At 46.1% G+C, this 17693-nt stretch overlaps 1 protein-coding gene across 2 annotated transcripts in view; it reads left to right on the forward strand.

The window, feature by feature from the left end:
* The first annotated feature begins 1802 nt into the window (after positions 1–1802).
* WIPF1 (WAS/WASL interacting protein family member 1) overlaps positions 1803–17693 on the forward strand; it is a 116701-nt gene continuing 100810 nt past the window's right edge. The window contains exon 1 of one of the 2 annotated variants that reach the window (XM_082689538.1): positions 1803–1985. The gene's annotated coding sequence lies outside the window, so the exon portion shown is untranslated. The remainder of the gene's footprint in view (positions 1986–17693) is intronic. The other variant, XM_082689541.1, reaches the window with a different exon arrangement.

Consider the following 17693-nt stretch of genomic DNA (forward strand, 5'->3'; position numbering starts at 1 on the left):
CCAAACGTTACCATTTTATATAATGGCAGCCCACTTACTGAAACTAGAAAACTACCATTAATAAAATATTATCCAGGTTTTGACTTTATTGAGAGAAGTGTTGGGATCTGAGGAGAGAGAGCCAGAGGCATTCTGTAGGACTGATCACTGATCTCATGGGTGATTTAAAACAGTGGACAATTCAGCTTTCCATTTATTTTGGGCTTCCAATGATGAAATGATGGGAGGGAGCATGTATATTACCTTTCTAATTTCCTCTTGTGTATATGAATGCTAAAACTTATGTGGATTTTTCAAAGACATAAACTCGAGAGTTCTTTTTCAGCAAGTATTTGATTCCTTAGAAGGTCCAAGGAACTCTGATGAACTTTGGGGAATCAAAGATCCAACCCTGTTCTGCCTACGTGACACTACGCCCCACATCTTTAGAGGGATTATCACATTTAATCTTTACAACAATCCTAGAAGATAAGATCTGCTGTTATGTCTGCCTGACTGAAGCAAAAAATAAGGCTCAGAGACCCAACCAGCAAGGAGACCAGGCAGCTCCTCACCTTAACTTCCGCACCACACTCTGGTAAGTGCTAGTGAAATGTTCTCAAGTCTGGAATAATATGTTGCTATATGAAATCACTTGTCCTTTTTTTTATATAAAACATAACATGGACATACTACCATAGAAATGGCTTAAAAAGAAGAGCAACTATATAACAAACCTTAAAAAGATGGGTACACTTAGGAACAAAGTTTGTCAATAGGAAGGGTTTACATCACACTTAACCTTTTTCCAGAAGTGCTGTTGTCCCTGTACCTCAGGATACAAATGTGCACAAGGGAATGGTATAGGCAGAGACGGCTTCAAGTCATGGGTGAACAATCTCCTCAGCCTAGAACATCAATACTCCAGCGCCCACATTCCCACCCTTTCTGATTTTATTCAAAGGGATAGACAGCCTTGGAATTTCAGCATATGATTAAGCGGTGATTGCCCTGATCATACCTTGTTGTTGTTTTCAAACGCACACGTTCTAGTATCTGTGTCGTCCTGGTGAGTGTTAACTTTTCTTTAGGTCCTGGGGCCTCTGAAAAGAGCTGGTCCGAGCCTGGTAATAAGAGCTAGCTTTGGCAAAGGAGTAGAACCTTCCCTTTCTCCAAATGTTTGCTGCGATCCTGCGGTATCTGAGGACGTGGGAGGCTGACAGATCCATCCCCACTAGAGGCAAGAACTACTCGAAGAACCCCGCCCGTTTTGTGGGGAGGAATGGCATCTCCCCGCGGGAAGGGCGGCCCCGTTGTCCCCACACTGTGGACGGGGGAGACAGACGCACATGCACGTGGGCTTCTGGGGGTTCCACTCCATCTTGAAGTTCATTTTTTAAATGAATTTGAACTTTAAAGTGTCTCAAAGCTCGACCCCCTCTTTTGAGAAAAGGGGCGAGAGCGATGGGGAAAGGCTTTCCCTCGGGTGAGGGGAGGAGGCGCCCCAGCGGCGGCAAGCGGCCGAGGATGCGGCGTCTGGGTTAGGGCCCTCGGGGGTACACACCGTCCAGATCCCGCTCGTCTGCAGACGCTCGTCCCGGACCCCACGGCCGCGTGCTTCACCGCGCAGGGGCGGGCACGGAGGAACCCACGAGCCCCGGCCCTCCGCTCTGCACTCTCGCCACGCGGCTCTGGGGGACCCGAGGCGGCGGGGCGCAGAGCCTCGCAGGCGGGCAGGCGGAGCGGGCGCGGCGCCCGGAGGAGAGGGCGAAGGGCCGGCGGCGGCCTCGCGGCGCGTCCACATGTGGCGGGGCCGCAGGGGCGGGGGGGGGGGGAGCCGAGGGGGAGGGTTTACATCTCCGCGAAGTTCCCGGATGGTCGCAGCCTCCCGGCGCTGAGCGCTTTTCCTGCCCGGCAGGCTCAGCCCTGCAGACCCGGGAGAAGTTTCCCAGAAAAAAATGCCCGGCGCGCCGCAGGGCCCTGGAGCCGCCCGGAGCCGCTGCGCGGTAAGGGACGCGCCGCCACCGCCGCCTCGGACCGACCGGGGCCCTGGGGGCTCGGGGCGGCGCCCGGGGAGACCCCCGCGGCCGCCGGGGACGCCGGGGAGGGGCAGGGCTGGACGGCGGGGTGGGGAGCGCCGCGCGGCAGCGGGCGGGGGCGCCCGGGGACGTCGGGGCTGCGTCGGCGGCGGGCGGTGGGCGCGGGCGCGCGGCCTCGGGAGGGGCGGAGTGGGGAGGAAGGGGCCGCCTCCCGCCTGGGCTCCGGCGACCCCGGGGCCGCCCGCGGGACCCGTTGCCGCCGTAGTTCCCCAGGCAGGGGCTGAGTTGGTATGTGCTGGAGCCGCATCTACGCCCCCCGGCTCGGGGTGCTTTTGGGCATCCGCGGGCCAGTTCATGCCCAGGAGCCGCCTCGCCTTCTTCGCCGGAGGAATCGAACCCATCCCGCGACTAGGCTCCCGCCTGTAGACTGAGGCTGCTCTGTGGTCGGTGTAGACGGCGCGCGTTAGCTGTGGTCATTGACTTTACAGGCACTTCCAACCCCTGTCAGCGCTCCCCGCCAACCCCGGGGCCTTTACCGAACTTTCCGGGCAGCCTCATTTCAGCCTCATTCCCACTACCTTTTTCTACTAACACATTTTTCTTTCCAAAAGAGAACTGTTGAAGAAAGTTGCAAGCGTAAAAGAAACCGGCTGACCCAGTCGAGGCGACCCAAATCTTCAACGGGTGCTTAGTTAGACTTTCAACTCTTGGAGAGTAACAAAGGGTGTGTCTGTGTCTCTAGTCTTCTGGTCCTGTGTTATCCCAGAGGAATATTCCCTCCTGGGCCCGGGTTCCTGGCCTTATCTCAGTTCTCCGGGAACCCTCTCAGGTTGTTAGCAGTGACTGGGTGGACTTAGTCCCTTTCTCTGAAAATTACGTGTCACTACTGTCCCCTGGATAGTTCCTGGATCCCACCCCCAGTCGCTGGCCCTGTATGGCCCCAGACTCTAGGCAGTGCAGCCGCGGAGCCCCAGGACATAGTCCCACCCTGGGTGGGTTTTCTTTTGCCAGTTTCCCCAGGCAATTTCAAAACAGTACTGTAGCTTCACTTTGAGTCATTGGCATATTTTTCCTCCTCAAAAATGCCTTCTCTTGTAACAGATAAAATAACTATAGCGACTACTGCCTTCCAGTGTTTTGTATCTTTACCTCTTTACCTGCTTGTCATCCCCATAAGGCTGTTTCTCAGGACCCAACCACTCCCCCGCCATCCTGCCCCTCCGTCTGTAGGAGCCCATTACCTGTTATGGAAGTGTGCAGACAAGACTCTGCAGGTGTTATTAATCATATTAGTCCCATCATCGTCTTGAGACCTACTCAACCCTGCCATCACTTTGGCTCCCTGGGAAGCTCTTCTGGGTTTGTGGGGCACGTGGGTGGCAGACTCTTGGTATCGGATCAGGTCTTGATCTGACCATCCTGAAGTCCTGAGTCCTCTGAGGGGTCCAGCCCTCTGAGGGGTTCCACACTGGGCTTGGAGCCCATTTATTTTTTATTTTTTATTTTATTTTATTTTTTTTAAAAGATTTTATTTATTCATTTGACAGACAGAGATCACAAGTAGGCAGAGAGGCAGGCAGAGAGAGAGGAGGAAGCAGGCTCCCTGCCGAGCAGAGAGCCCGATGCGGGGCTCGATCCCAGGATCCTGGGATCATGACCTGAGCCGAAAGCAGAGGCTTTAACCCACTGAGCCACCCAGGCGCCCCTATTTTTTATTTTTTAAAAAAGATTTTATTTATTTATTTGACAGAGCTCACAAGTAGGCAGAGAGGCAGGCAGAGAGAAGGAAGCAGGCTCCCTGCTGAGCAGAGAGGCCCATGTGGGGCTCTATCCTAGAGCCCTGGGATCATGACCTGAGCCGAAGGCAGAGGCTTTAACCCACTGAGCCACCCAGGTACCCCATGGAACCCATTTTAAAAACAAAATAATTGTTTTGGATTTGTGTGATGTAGAGCAAAGGGATTTATAAGCAAGTTAAGATCAAATTCTGGGACATTTACAATGAGATTACTTTGAACTAGAGAGATTCATGCCTTCCTCCATTTGTTCGTTCACTTCTTTTAAGACAATTAAATCTCTAGCGGGCATTCAACCACTTTCTTGTGTCATTAGGCATATCATAGAACTTGAGACTCGTTTAGCTCACCCAAGAAATGGGGTTGACAACATTTGCTTTTTGTGCATCACATGGTATGAGGATCAGATGGGGTGATGGAGTTCACAACAGCAAAAAGCACAGCACACAGCATCAGAGGGCTACCCAGACACCATGCAATGCGTAGCATCAGGATAAAAGACTGATAAAGAGCTGAAGGCCTGAGGGGGACGGTGGTGAATGAAGAGAATTTCGTCTGCTGGTATCTTTCAGATTGACTGTCTCAGGGGCGCTGGCCAGGGCTGAGCTTCCTTTTGTGGGAAGAGTTCATTCCTGAGTCTGGGTCACTGTCTGATATTTCAGGGTGTTCCTAACTATGGTTGTAATTTTAGAAAATAGATGGTTTCCGCAGAGTACACTAGGAGAACAAAACTAAAGAAAAGCACCTTTTATTTGTTACTATAATGCATTTGTCTTTAAGTATCTCGTATTCAGGATTTTATCTCCCAAAGCCATGGTCTTCCTTAAACCTGTGCTTCAATGAAGTCCACCAAATTCCATTATGATTTCCATACAGAGGTCTCTGCCAGTGTGGCCCAGCAGTCCACAATTAGGCCAAGTGTTGGAAGGTTGGTAGGCGTGGCCTTGAGATTAGCCAGGACCCACATCTGTGCAGCAGGTCTCCATTGGACTCCAGCCAGATACTCTTTTGGGATGGAGGGTGCTTGCTAGGGGTCACTGCTGTGCCTGTGCTGTGGCAGAGTGGGAGGCATTGCTGAGAAAGAGATGGGAGTTTGCCTCCTGAAAGCTTACCTCCTGGTAGAGGTAGGACAGGTTTCAAACAGTGGAATGCAAGGCAGAATGTGGCAAAGAAGCTAAAAAAGATATAGATCAAATGCAAGGAATTTAGAGGAGAGTCAAATTACTTCCAGCTGGAGGAAGTCAGTCCTTCACTCATTTGTCCATTTAACAAATATTTGTGAGGTGTGTACTAAGGGCCAGTCATAGGAGGAGAAATAGGCCCGTTCCCCTGGTTCTTCCTTCACTGCCTCAGTGAGGAACAGTTCCCGTTCCGGCTCCCTGTCGCAAGTGAATACTTTCTCCCTCAGCCTCACTGTATCACCCAGCCCAATATTTGGGTGGTTCCTCACCCCGTAGGGATTACTGTCAGGTCAGAAGAATTCTGGCTCTTGAATACTTTGGAATATTTAAAAACTCTGGTCACACCAAAGCCGTCATATACCATCAGTTAGTCGAGTAATGCTGATCTGTTTCTGTACACTTTGACTAATACTGAGGTCCACTGGTCCTTAGCCTTGGGTATGACTAGAAGCTTGTAAAGCCTTGATTCAGCAAATCTGTGTGAGCCCCAGAAGTCTGTTATTTGAGACCCCCCCCAAGTAAGACTGATGAGCTACCAGGTGCAGAGTCCCCTACAGGTGAAAGCATGGGTCAGGGAGTTGGGCAGAGCTTGCTTCCCGTCCCATTTCTGTCTTTTGCAAGTTCTTTTTTTTTTTTTTTTTTTTTTTAAATTTTTTATTTTATTTTTATTTTTGTCATAGAGAGAGAAGCGAGAGCAAGCACAGGCAGACAGAGTGGCAGACAGAGGCAGAGGGAGAAGCAGGCTCCCTGCCAAGCAAGGAGCCCGATGTGGGACTCGATCCCAGGACGCTGGGATCATGACCTGAGCCCAAGGCAGCCGCTCAACCAACTGAGCCACCAAGGCATCCCTTTTGCAAGTTCTTTAACCTCTGTTTCTTGGTCTTTAAAATGAGCGTAACTGCCTCTTCCTACAGGCTTGTTGTGAGAGTCTGATGATGTCATGGGTGTGGATGACTTAGCGGATTACCCAGGACAGTGCTGCTGCTTGGTATTTATGGGCCATTACTATTACTCTTAATCAGTGTTAGTATGTACAAAATACTGTTGTGTCTTTTCAAATGGACATGCAAGAAAAGAGTACATTTAGGAACAGCCTTTAGTAGAAATTAGCGTAGGACGATCCCTCAGTGGTCTGTCCTTGAGTGTTTCACCCCAGTCACCACATGTATCCTCTTAGCAGCGGGAGAAGGAGGACTCTCACAGAGAAGCATCTCAGCAATTGGGGGCGACCAGCCTGTGATCTGCTTACACAATCAGGCCTACTCTGCGGAAGGTATCAGGGCACATAAAGGGTAGAAAGGCAAAGACAAGACATACTATACCTTCTGCCGTGGCCCCTTGGCACCAGTAAGTGGCATTTGTGACAGTCATGGGGGCCATCACCAATGTGGGGGTGGCCAGTGGATGAGACCGCCTGCCCAGGCCAGGCTGCTTTGGTCACAGGCGTAACACAGGCGTAAGAGCATTTGGTGGGGGTGCCCCTGCTTTTGTGTTTTCCTGTGGCACAGGATCAGGAAACTGGGAAGCATGCTCGGCGTTACAGTCTTTAGATCAATCGTATACTTGCTGAGAAGTCAAAAGTAGGCTTTGCTAATACTCAGTAAAAGAGAAACTTAGCTAAAATAGACCGGAGACACAATTACCTACGATCTTCATCAGTTTAGAAACTTCAGGAAACATAGTTCATATTGTAAAAACATGTTGCTGTGGTGCTATAGAACATTTTAGCATTACTTACTATAGATCTATTTTTTCTGTCCTGGCAAGGCATCTTTCCAGTATATCACAGTTTCTTCTTTTTAATTTTCTTTTACCTCTTAGTTTTATTAAGGGAATCAAATGCTTCAAAGCTTTCTATAATCTGGCTTTTAAAAAAAATCTCTCCTTCCTTTCTTCCTCTCCACCTTCTTTCCATTATCCCTCCCTTTCGGCTTGCTTTCTTTAATGTTACTGTTTACTATGTGTCATTTAAGTGAATCATTCAGTAGCTACACAACCCTGTGAGGTAGGTTCTGCTTAGATATGTGGAACCGGAGGCTGAGAGAAGTTGGGTAACCTGCCCAAGGTCACACAGCTAGTGACAGAGTGTGTATTCAGACCTGTGCCATTCTGATTCCAAACTGCACTTTTGATCCTTAACTTCAACTTCACTGATTAGATACTATGTTGCATGTGCTGGGTTCCAGCTTCACTATCCTGTTCCATTCCCAGCTGTATGCTTTTGCATTGCCATTTCTTCTCCACGCTGCCCCTTTTCTTCACCTAATGTTGAATCCCACAACGTGGCCACAAATACTTGCTAAGAAGAAAAATAATCGACTTTGCGAGTGGTTAGTAAAAGGTGACTAAAAGGTGCAGGATACCAACCTCCCTGTAAACTACCACAGATTTCTTTGTATTTGGGGAATAAACAGGTCTCTCAGATAAGAGGTGTCTGCAAGAGAAAGGAAATGGTTAATAAAATGGAAAATTTAGAGCCATCTAGTTTCCTGGGCCAGTGGAATCTATTACGACTTAAAAGTTTATTTTCTATTTTCTTACATAGGCAAAACATACTCCATTTAATATACTTCTCTATAAGCTTACATTATTTAAATATATATATATTTTTCTTTCATGAGCAATACTTGATCACTTTAAGTATGTGTAATATGTACACCTTACCTCATTATAACAGCTAAACACAGTTGGTTATGTTTCTCCTATTCGTCTTCTACTTCCCACCCTCTACTTAACATATTTAAGACTGTGTTACATGGATATTGTTTGCATTTTCCTTGTTTTAACTTTCTGGTAATTCATGGACATACTATATTCTTATTTTTAATATTTTATTTTGACAAATCTCTACACCCAATGTGGGGCTCGAACTCACAACTCTGAGATCAAGAATCGCACACTCTTCAGCCAAGCACCCCACTACTACTACATTCTTAACAGCTGCATAGCATTCTGCTGTAGCGAGATATATGTAACATGACTGGTGCATTATTGGTTGCCCATAGTCACCCATTAGAGTTTGTATTGCCAGTTCAGTGACCATCAGCTCACCTGTTAGCTCTTGCTAATGATGCCCAAACAATCCATTGAGTCAAGTCAAAACAACCAATCATTCACTGACAGAATAAATATAGTCATTTAGTTGGCATTCACAGACCAAATGGGCAGTTGGTTAAATTTCTTGATTTTCGACCACTCGTATATCCCCAGCCCACTTCTGAAACCTTCCATGCCTTTTTCTGTAGACAAATGCAGGAGAGTATGTCTGTGGACTGAAGCCATTTAGGCCTGAGAAGGACCAAGAGAGAAATCTGGCCACATCTTAGAGTGATGCAGTGTTGAAATGTTGAACGTGTTACCAAGTAATATTTCAGGAAACTCTCCCATCCCCCAAGCAGAACAGATTTTTTTTTAATTAATTTATTTATTTTCAGAAAAACAGTATTCATTATTTTTTCACCACACCCAGTGCTCCATGCTATCCGTGCCCTCTATAATACCCACCACCTGGTACCCCAACCTCCCACCCCACCCCCGCCACTTCAAACCCTTCAGATTGTTTTTCAGAGTCCATAATCTCTCATGGTTCACCTCCCCTTCCAATTTACCCCAACTCCCTTCTCCTCTCTAACACCTCTTGTCCTCCATGATATTTGTTATGCTTCACAAATAAGTGAAACCATATGATAATTGACTCTCTCTGCTTGACTTATTTCACTCAGCATAATCTCTTCCAGTCCCGTCCATGTTGCTGCAAAAGTTGGGTATTCATCCTTTCTGATGGAGGCATAATACTCCATAGTGTTTATGGACCACATCTTCCTTATCCATTCGTCCATTGAAGGGCATCTTGGTTCTTTCCATAGTTTGGCGACCGTGGCCATTGCTGCTATAAACATTGGGGTACAGATGGCCCTTCTTTTCACGACATCTGTATCTTTGGGGTCAATACCCAGGAGTGCAATTGCAGGGTCATAGGGAAGTTCTATTTTTAATCAGAATGGATTTTGAAAGTAGAGAACCTTCAGACCTTGGAGAAGATCTTAAGAAAACATGTACCCTAGCTATTTTTTCTCTGAAAATGTAAACAGTGAGATCAGTGTCTTAACCACAGTAGTCTTGTGTTATGGGGATGGATATTTAGATAATGGAGACAGTCAGATCAGCCTGAGATAGAAGAGGGTAAAATGGGCCCCTGTCATAAGCAGCACATGTACGTGCTGAGGGAGGGACTTTCAGGAAGGACCCTGGTGATGCATTTGAGAGAGAAAGGGGTGGGGAGGGAGAATGAGAGAGGACTAGGCCTTATGCTTTCCCAGATCCCAGAAGGCAGGCTGAGGGACATTAAGAGATTTCAGCTGGTACTGAAATTTCTTTTTGGAGAGCATTGAAAAAGGCAAAGTAGTTGAAGGCTTCTTAAAACCTTTTTAAAAAGTAGTATAGCAATTTACTTTAAGCAGTGCCTATTCTTATGTACCAGAGCCAGAATTTACCATGCATGGGTTAAGAAATAACCCAAAGCATTGGTTTAAAAATCAGGTTTTGTGAGTAAAACCTCACCCTGTTCTTTTCCTTAGAGTTTTAGCACTGTTAAAAAAATAAAATAACAAACAAAAAACCCCTCACGTTTTATTTGAGATAGATTCAGAAATTAGATTATTGTTAAAATTGAGGCAAATCTTGGGGCGCCTGGGTGGCTCAGTGGGTTAAGCCGCTGTCTTCGGCTCAGGTCATGATCTCAGGGTCCTGGGATCGAGCCGAGCCCCGCATCGGGCTCTCTGCTCAGTGGGGAGCATGCTTCCCCCTCTCTCTCTGCCTGCCTCTCTGCCTACTTGTGATCTCTCTCTCTCTGTCAAATAAATAAATAAATAAAATCTTTAAAAAAAATAATTGAGGCAAATCTTGAGTGACGTTTTATAGGATATTGGAGTTAGAACCTCATTAATTAAACATCTTTCTCCCTTAATTTTCTCTTTTTTGATGAGGAACTGGGAGAAGTAAAGGGAAAACATTCTCAGTTGGTTAAAGGACCATATGATTGCCATTATGGTATTACTTTAACCACAAAATTCTTTTCTGTATAGAAGTTCTGTATGTATCATCTCTACTTTGCTGTGGTGAAACAGTATGTCTCCTAGAGTTAAGAAGAACCACCGGACCAAATGTTCAGTCTTTGTAATTCAGTCTTTGCTTCTTTGTTTTTGTCGAAAATGTGATTCTGTCACTTTTTAATAATTAAATTGCAGTTTTCATTTTGTTCAGATTATAAGAGTATTATGTGGTTGCTATAAAGAAGACAAAAAAGGTAGAGGTATATAAAGAGAAAGTTAATTTTTCTCTTACTGCTCTCGAATTCCAACTCCTCAAGGTCATCAATATTCTCAGTTCAGGACTGGCCCTTCCTCAACTTTCCTTTTGCTTATGTAACTATACACAAATACAAATGCCCATTTTTTTCCTATTAAAAAGAGAAACATACACATTAGGCCATAAGATTTTTTTGAAATGCAGTTGACATATAACATTGAGTAAGAGTTAGGATACGATGTGCTGATTTGATACAGTTGTGTCTTGTAATATGATGACGACCATAGCTGTAACACCTTCACCATGTTACACTATCAATTCTCTTTTATGGCAAGAACATTTAAGATTTCAAGTATATAATTTCAGGTACTATAATTCCGCTATTGTTAACTGTAATCACAAAGCTATACATTAGATGCCCAGAACTTACTCACCTGATTGTAAGTTTGTACCTTTGACCATCATCTCCCCATTTCCACCACCCCCAGCTCCTGGTAACAAGCACTCTGCTCTCTGTTACTACAAGTTTGGTTTTTTTAGATTCCACATATAAGCAAGATCACAACAGCATTTGTCTTTCTTAGTCTGACTTATTTCATTTAGCGTAATACTCTCAAGGTCCATCCTTATTGTCACAAATGGTAGGACATCCTTTTTCTTGACTGAATAATAAATCCTCCATTGTGTGTATACACCACATTGTGATCCATTCACCTGCCAATGGACAAGTAGCTTGTTTCTATAGCTTGACAATTGTGCATAATGCTGCTGGGAACATGGGGGTACAGCTATCTTGTTGAGATCCATAGATCTTTCTTTTTTTTAAGATTTTATTTATTTATTTGACAGATAGAGATCTCAAGTAGGCAGAGAGGCAGGCAGAGAGAGAGGAGGAAGCAGGCTCCCTGCTGAGCCGAGAGCCCGATGTGGGGCTCTATCCCGGAGCCCTGGGATCATGACCTGAGCCGAAGGCAGAGGCTTTAACCCACTGAGCCACCCAGGCGCCCCTCCATAGATCTTTTTAACATAACAAAATATCATAGACTTTCTCTCCAAATTAAAAAACCCATTTAAAAAAATTAAAAATTAAAAAAAAATTAAAACTAGTAAACTCATTTGTATCATGGCCGCTTAATATTCCATAATTTAACCATTCAGGTTGTTTCAAGTTTTGTGCTACAGCAAGTTTTTCTCTAAACATCCATGTGCATTAATTTGAACATGTTAACATACAGAAGCTTTTATTTTTGTCTTTCAGAGTCCCCAAAGTGGTATTACTTTCCAAAAGTTGTAGTAAGTCAGTTTCACTAGCACTAGCTGAAAATATGTTTCCCCATATCCTTGCCAGCATAATTTATGTTAGAAGTATAAACTTTCTAATCTCGTTTTCCGGTTTTGTTTCAAATGATTTCATTAGGGAGCACTTGTCACTATCTTTTCTTAAAAAAAAAAAAAACAAAACAAAAAACACATTCATTTGAATTATTCATGTCTGTTCTTTTCCTTCATTTTCCAAAGTGCATAAGATTTGTCTTCTAGAGCTAGAGGAGAAAAACTTGAGCCTAGGCTCGCTGAACTTAATCGTCCTGTATTGAAATGAAACGAAACACTTGATTTCTCTTTATAATAAAGTAAATACAGACTTCTCAGTTCCAATTTTCTCCTTCTAAAAGTATATTATTTAAGAAATTGTCTCGGGAAATATAAATATTTTATTAAAAATAGTAATTTCTAAAATACAATGATGCAAAATGTTAAAGGCACTTTAAGCTTGCAAGGCTAACTGTGTTTCCCTCTCGAGTCCAGCAGTCTGAAGACAAAGGTTCTTTGAGAGCGTTAGTTATAAGTTCTACTGGATTACAGCAAGAGGAAAAAGTGAATCACAGCAGATAGGAATTTAAACCTGGAGCTTTGCTGAAAGCCCCTTCCCTGTTGCTCCTGCTTGTTTTTCTGGGAGGTGGGACTAGATTCCACTTCTGTTCTTATAGTTGCTGAGTTCATTATAAAATTATTTGTATATAACTCCAGCAGTACATTGGTTAATCAGAAACATCTGTGCAACTGGCTTCGTTTATATGAACAGAATAACTAAATCAATCAGCAGAATTTCTTGTATTTGGGTAGGTCGGGCCAACATTGTGTAGTCCAGAATAATAACAGTGCTTTGAGCTAACCTGACACAGATGGCAAAAAGATTGTGTCTGGGCAGCAGAAGTTGGAACTGAAAAGGAAGAAATCCTGTGAGTCCTTGATAGCTGCCTTAATTTTTACTCTGTTTTATAATGTTACTGTTTTAAAGGCTCAGATGCTTCAGAAAGGTATGTCCTGTGTAAAAAGAAGAGCCCATCAGAGTCATACCCTCCAAGGACCAGAGTCTCCTGAATGAGGCTGAGTTGTCCAATCAGAGTCCCCTGAAAGATAAGTTTGTGTCTTCTGCCAGACTTCTATAGCTGAACATGCCAAGGGCCTCACACTGGGAAAACACCACGGACCAGAGAGGTGAGCAGACATGTCTGACTGGAGGGAGCTAAACTGGGCAGAGGACACGAGTTCCCAAGAGAGACTGAGGCTGGTGTCCTGATCTGATGTAGCCAGGGTAGGTTCCTCGGGGTGGTGTGTTCTGGTGCAGAGCCCCGAAGGTCCAAGGGAGTGGAGTGGGTTCATAGACCACAGCTCTGTTCATCTGGCTCTCAAGCTCAGTCTTACTGGAGACTTCAGGAGGTCTGATAAGAGCAGGGAATCTCTAGACCCTGAGTTTTCATGTGTGTGCCCCAGCCCTGAGGGACCCTGAACTCTCCACCACTTAAAAGGAAGAGTCATTCTCAAGGCCAGAAATCTACTGGCCCCAACTAGCCAGAATCCTAGGGTGGGATTGATTGGGTTCCTAGTACACGGTTGGCCTTCTATAGAGCTAACCTTGGTAGGCAGATGCATTAGGTTTTAACCAGTGACTGGTGAATAGTGAGAGAGAATAGTGCCCCAGGGGAAGTTGGCAGCTTTTTCTCTTATTATATATCATAGCCTTAGCACTAGGATTTGCAAACATTCCCGAGTTCTTGGAGCCCCGCTCTGCTGACACCTGAGGTCACATGGCCCTCTGCTCTGCCTTCCCTTTCACACTGCCCCTGCATTTAGATGCCCATCAACCTTCAGGGACAGTGTGACTTCTTGAAAGTTAAGTCACTTTCAGGGTAAGTCCAGATACCAATCAGCTCATTTATTTAATGCCTTTTTCATTGAGTCCTCTGCTAAAAGTAGAGTGGGAAAGTGGAGAGAGCACAAGTTGGGAGCTCCACACCTGAATTCCAGTTCCCGGCTTGGCTGCCAGTAGTCATGTGACCTTGACAATAAAAAAACACTGTGTGAAAGGAGAGTGGAGAAATCTGTAGGAGCGGGGAGCTTGCAGCTAGGAGGACATCTGCAATGCTTGTGACGGGACACACGGCATCTCCAAATCGGGCACTGTCTAAACACTGCCGTTGTTAACACTTCAACCTATCAGAGATCTGATGATGCTGAAATTTCACCTTGCCTGTTTTTGACTAAGTATTTGATAAGTAAATGAGAGAAATATATGTCTGTCACATCTCTCCTTTAGTTAAAATAGGATATGTGTTATGTGTAGTATAGAAAATCAAATTTTATTTCAGCAAAGTCATTGAGAGCTTTCTCCTTGAGTCTCATTGTATACTTGCTGAAGAAAAAGCACTTGCTATTCCCCTGAGGTTTTCTTTGTAGTGTTATTTGTGGAGATGGGGTTTGAGCTGGATGCTGTCCAGGTATGCCTAGCAGATCTTGTTTTATTTATAGTCACTGAAAGTCACACTACCTCACTAGATGCATGTACACATCCATTCTACTGACCCTATTCTCTATTAGCACACACATAGTCATAACCCTGAACCACCTGTCCTTGCCATCTGCTATGCACAAGTGCATGTATGTGCAGACGCGCACGCACACACACACACACACGCACATACATCATTTGCTCACTCTTTTTAAGGCGCCCTTCAGATATAACCAGGAAGCACCAATTCCAAACTCACTGGGAAAGTCCATTGCCGGAGTTTTCTGTGCATCAGCCCTCATGGCTTTTTAGAAGGCAGAGGCATTGCCTACCAAAGCGCTTTTTGTGCAGTCTCACACAAAACACCATACGTATGTGACTGTAAGTGTGTGCTTTGGAGGCTGTTCCCTGTGATGCAGTGATTCCTGGGAATGGTTAAAAATACCCACATGGGGCTTCACCTCCTGAGTTCTGCCATGATCATTGGTTGGTGGCTGTGACCGCTGCTGGTTGAGTCTCTTGTTTGTATTTCTTACTCGTGGTCTGAGGAACAACATGTTGCTCTTTTGGCTCAGAGGCAGACCATCTTGGATGTCTTCCAAGAAACTGTGTGCCGCTTTTGCTTCTTGAGATTGGAGCTAACATTACGGGACCTCCAGTTATGCGTGGAGAGATCCTGGGCCAACAGGCTGGTCAGTGGCGTCCCTGTGGACTTTCTGCTTCACAGAGAGGTTACACAAACTTGTCTACCTGGAAAGTGGAACCTTAGGGCTGGTGCCCAAGGGAGCCCAACCACCATTAGATAAGGTTGTGACAAGGAGAAAAGGCTTTTAAGTTCCAACCCAGATGCCCAAGAGAGGATGAAGCTCTGGTAGAAAGTTGCCCTGAGCACTCTCCAGCTCTGGCCCCAGCACCACAGAGCAGGAGAGGAAAAAGGAGGTTTCTGGTGGTGGAGGGAGTGCGGTGGTCAGCAATGACAGCAGGGAGAAGCCCCAGCAGGGGGACAGGGAGGCAGGCAGTGAAGGGAGGGAGAGTCTTAACATCCCCTGCTCCCAGGATCATGAGGTGCTCATGAAGTTGCTGGGGGTGGGGTGGGGGAGGGGTGCTGGAAGTGCAGGGAAGCTTGTTGAGCTGACCTAAGCTGTGGTCTGCCCTTAAAAAGAGCACATCAGGAGACAGAAATAAGAGGATGCCACTCTTCTCATGCTTACAGAACTCAAGAATGAATTATTCCTCCAGATTTCCAGTAGTCATTTTTGGACAAGCAATAATCCTAATAGCATCTAAGGTAGATACTGATTCCTGGGTACCAGGTAATGTTCTAAATTAACTCCCTAAATCCATAGAATGACCCTGTGAGGCAGGAACTATTATCTTCATTTTGCAGATGAGGAATCTGAGGTTAATACTTGTCCAAGTTCACATGGTTAACCTGGCAGAGTCAAGGTTCAGTCCCGGCTATGTGGTTTCAGAGCCCGCTCTGAACCATGATGCCCCCCCAGTGAGGGGCATAAAATTGGAAAGGACCTAAGTGTCCCCAGCTTTTTTCATACAGATGACTAGCCACTAGTACAGTGTTCTGGGGAAATAACTCAGGCTTTCTGTTCCTCTGTTTTCCCTCATGCATCTGGGTTAGGGTCGCGAACCCACTGGGAAAGGACAGCCTCAGACAGTGTAGACCAGCCTGCTCTTTGGTGGTGTTTTGGGTCCAGCATGAGCTTCGTTCTGAATCATCCACTCGAACACCTGGCCCCCATCACAGACATACATTCTAAGTGATCCTCTAAGATTCTAGTATGTCTGATGAGGAAGAAAATCTTCCTAGAGGGTCACAAGTGCTGCCTGAGGCTGGTCTCATTGACTAGTGTCACATGATGGTCTCAAGAGTAAACGAATAACACAAGTTATATTTAGCTGGTGGGTAAGGAGTTTAATACTCAACTCTAAAACACAGAACCTCTTGTAAACTCTTGTCAGAGCTGAGAAGCAGAGTGAAAAGGAAGATTATTTTGCCCATCCTCCCATTTCACAGGTGAAGAAACAGAACCCCAGGGAAGTTCAGTGACTTTCCCAAGGCCAATGCTAGTTGGCAGCAGAGGTGACACACGAACCCAGGCCTGCCGAGTTCCAGTGCCGCTCTTTTCCCTGCCCGAGATTGCTTAACATAGTCCATAAATGATTTTCTTATTAAACTGCAGGTGAAGCATAGAGTGTGGTCTGTTTACGGGGCGAGACTGAGGCCAACATGGCCTTAAAAGATGTGAGGAGCACAGCTGGAAACCTCCTTCAGGTACAGACCCATGTGAGAAACAGGCAAGGCAGAGTTTAGGCACGGCTGGTCCTGTGGGGTTGGTGGAGCCCAACCTCTGCCTTCCAGACAGTCCTGGCCAGGAGAGGAGTGATCTGTCCCCAGCAACCTGGCAGGCTGCCGGTGTCTGGGGTCAGAACCACGGGGGCCCAACAGGCGTTTTTGCTGACAAGGACAGGTGCAGGTCTTCTTCATACCTGCAGAACGGTGGCCTGGGAATTTCCGTGGGCGAGTATGGAGAGGAAGCTGGCTCTGTGTCAGGAGGAGACAAAAGTCTAAGACCAAGAGGACATTCTGGGCGCTACTGCCTCAAAAATGGGCTCAGGGGGGCTCTAAAATAACTTTCGGGGCTGATTTCAGCCCTGGCCTGGTACAGTCCCACCACAGCAAGAGCATTTGGAGGTAATTAAAACTAAAGATGGAAAAGAAGATTGAGGTGCATTCACTACAACCCCTGCAGGGCCTTGACCAGTAGTTCCCGAAAGCACCCTCTTGGTGGACCGCCAAAGAGCGAGGGGCGATTGATTCCTTCCCTCCGTTTGGGCAGTGCAGTTCTGTCAGCTCCCTTGAGGATTCCTCTGACAATTTATTTGGCCATTTTTTCAAGCCCAGGAAAAGACAAAATTTTAAAAAAGCTGCATAGGGAACAGAAGGTAAGACAAAGCCAAGTTCATTCCTAAGCTAGATCTGATCTGGAAGGTTTTGGGGGAGGTACACTGCTCACCAACCCCACAGGGCCTTTCCAGCCTCAAATCTACAGGTCAGAGGGTATCAGGATCTCTTTGCTTATCTGGTGTGGCCTAGATAGAATTAAGCAAGCAACCAGAGGCAGAGCTAGGATTCAGAGTTAGACATTTCACTCCCATGTCTGTGGTCTCCCTACCTTGTGCTTAATTAGATTGACAGTTTGGGTGACATGTCCTGCTTTTGTGCTGTGCCCAAGTCAGACAGCCTCCTGCAATGCCAGACCCCATGGGCTGCTCCTATCCTGGCGCTGCTTCTTCCCCTCAAGCCTAGATGTTGCAGAAAGTAGTTTCCAGCTCTCCCTCTGAGTGGGCAAGGAGTATGGAGAGGGCTGCTGTGGGCAAGGGCCACACCGGCTGCAGAACAGGCCGCTTTCTCCTGAGCTTCCTAGCCCAGCTCCAGTGTAAACTGATCAACTCTCAGGAGACCAGTAAGGGCCTGCTTGCTTGGAGGAACTAGGGGGCAGAGTGTACTGTCACTAGTCCCATTGCTGAGTCAGCCGAGGGAGTTCCTCCTTTTGTCCTCCAAAACCCCCACAAGGTATATCAG

Source organism: Mustela nivalis (assembly GCF_964662115.1).
Source record: "Mustela nivalis genome assembly, chromosome: 11".
In the NCBI taxonomy this organism is placed as follows: Eukaryota; Metazoa; Chordata; class Mammalia; order Carnivora; family Mustelidae; genus Mustela; species Mustela nivalis.